The sequence below is a fragment of the Engraulis encrasicolus genome, chromosome 15, assembly GCF_034702125.1.
Source record: "Engraulis encrasicolus isolate BLACKSEA-1 chromosome 15, IST_EnEncr_1.0, whole genome shotgun sequence".
Taxonomy (NCBI): domain Eukaryota; kingdom Metazoa; phylum Chordata; class Actinopteri; order Clupeiformes; family Engraulidae; genus Engraulis; species Engraulis encrasicolus.
Window position 1 is genome coordinate 41,579,358 of NC_085871.1, and position 2,500 is coordinate 41,581,857.

General features: G+C 48.0%; 1 protein-coding gene across 1 annotated transcript in view; it reads right to left on the bottom strand.

The window, feature by feature from the left end:
• Positions 1–533, bottom strand: part of LOC134464080 (ras-related protein Rab-19-like) — a 10,734-nt gene extending 10,201 nt beyond the window's left edge. The window contains exon 1 of the mRNA XM_063217520.1: positions 1–533. This exon is cut by the window's left edge and continues 2,130 nt beyond it. The gene's annotated coding sequence lies outside the window, so the exon portion shown is untranslated.
• Positions 534–2,500: the final 1,967 nt, after the last annotated feature.

A 2,500-nucleotide genomic window follows, 5' to 3' on the forward strand; every position in this document is an offset into this window, starting at 1 on the left:
GAGGCAGTGACAACAGTGGCGGCAGCAGCAGCAGTGGCGGATGGTGGCTTGTGGCGGTGGCTTGCTCAGAGCTTCGTCATGTCATTTCCTCTCTGTCCTCTTTCTTCAGCTTGCAGGTTACGAGAGCAGCAGCAGCAGCAGCTGCAGCAGTAGGCTAGTACACGTCTTCTCCTCTCCTATCTCTCTCTCTCTCTCTCTCTCTCTCTCTCTCTCTCTCTCTCTCTCTCTCTCTCTCTCTCTCTCTCTCTCTCTCTCAGCAGCAGTAGTACACGTCTTCTCCTCTCCTATCTCTTTCTCTCTCTCTCTCTCTCCCTCTCTTCTCCTCTTTCACACGTCTCACTGTTTCCTGCCTGCCCTCACCGCTGGCCCTCCTCCTCTCCTCTCCTTACCTCTCCACACCACACAATCAACATGCCCTCTCGCTCTCACTCTCTCTCTCTCTTTCGCTCTCGCTTTCTCTCTGTCTCTCACAGTCTCTCGCTCCGTATCTGTCTTTCTCTCTGACGGACTCTCTCTCTCTATCTTTCTCATAGGCTACATACTCTCTCTGACTCTCCCCCTTGCTCTCAATCTCTTTGTTGGTTTCTCTCTCTCTCTCTCTCTCTCTCTCTCTCTCTCTCTCTCTCTCTCTCTCTCTCTCTCTCTCTCTCTCTCTCTCTCTCTCTCTCTCTCTCTCTCTCTCTCCACGCCCTCGGTCAGCCTTTCCCAACTGTTGTATCAACAGACAATGGAGGCCCCGCCCTGTAGCCAAACAGGTGGAACACCTGCTCTAAGCATCTTGGGCGGCTGGGAAGTGTAGTTTCACCTGATACCCTATAGGGGGGCGGGTCAAGAGCTTCGGAAAGGAATCAGTTACATCTTTAGTAGACAGACCTATATATGGGGTTACAATAGTCGCACAGGACTAAATCAGCATTGTGAAGGTAGACAAGCTAAGGTAGGCAGTGTTTTGCAGTGTGGCGCATGTAGTTACAAATCAATTACACTGTTGTAACTAAGGGGCTTTATTTACCTATTTTGTAACTTTATACAGTGAGAAATTATTTTTATTAACATCTTGCTATTTGTGGTAGGCCTAACTTTTGATGTTGTTTTTCCTCCCCCTGCACAGAACTACGCTACCCGTCGTGCATTGCGAGGGAAGCGAGAGTGGGCTGGTAAACGGCATCTCCAGTTTCCCTGTGAGGTTGCGAGTGTCAACAAACAAGACCGTCTGGCTACGCTGGCCAGTTGTTTTCTAATGACGTAACTGACTGGTAAGAAAAAAAAATAACACCTGATCTTTTTTCGTATTGTGCTGCCATTGTATTGCTAGTGTGCACTATTGTTTTTATTCCCTTCCTTTTTTCGTACGAGCCACACTGCGCCCACACTCTATCGCTCTCAAGGATGCTGTGTAGAGAGAGGGCCATTTAGAACTGCTAACTTAGCCACTTTAGCCAGCTAGCCTGTGTGAGTTTCATTCAGACCGAATGCCCGTGTCCAGTCAACGTTGTCAGTGTCAGTTTACATAATAGTTCCTTTTCAAGGAAATCTGAGTTGCGCCGTTTAGCTGGCGGCGTGGTTGTTGTCCGTCCTGTTGCAGCAGTAGCCTACCATATGTTTTTGTTCTCGACGTGGCATGAAATACATCGCCTGTTCCCCTCCGTTTGTCGCCCTCACGAGGGACTCTCTCTACTGTCTACTATGCTGCCCCGTGGGTCACGGACGGTACACACTAGTGAGGGGAACGATCAGCTGTGGCTGACTGCTGAACGTGCCACATGTCGGGATTAACGGCATCTCGGGCGCGGTGTTTATTACACCGTAGTAGTAGCCTAGTACTGTACCTAGATTATGTCACCGGCAGTCGCTCTCTCTCTCTCTCTCTCTCTCTCTCTCTCTCTCTCTCTCTGGTGGCACCTGGTCACGGGAAACTTTTAGGGTAGTGTGTCACGAGACAGTCTAGTTCCCCATCCCGTATCAAAGATAGCTAATACTGCATGACCATCCTGTGAGAGGTTGACAGGGGAGAGGTAGGTTACCGTGTTTGTTTGCATGACTCATGAGTTGACGAGGTCGCGACCTGCTGTGACAGAGGAGACAGGTCTCATCCAGGTGTGTAGTTTACGTTACTGCTATGTGTGTCACTGTGTCTGTGCCTAATTTGCGATAACGGGGACTGAAGTCGCTTTGCCGGTGTTATCTGGTGTAGGGAGACGGGGTAGCATTGTCTGACTCAGCATTTTGTCTCTGTGTGAAGTAGGGTAATTGTTGTTGTCATTAATAACATTACTATTATTTTAGGTAGGCTATGTTTATCACTCCGTAGCAGAATTTGTAGTAATAACATTGTAGTTGTCTTTGTGTTTGGGGGGAGAGGGGGTTGTCTGGTATGGCGATGTGTCTGTGAAATTGTTGTAGGCCTTGTTAATAACATTCTATATGTTATTACTGTCAATCAGTTAGTAGTTGCTGGACTTTGTAAAAAAAAAAAAAACATTGTAATTGGCTTTTTGTT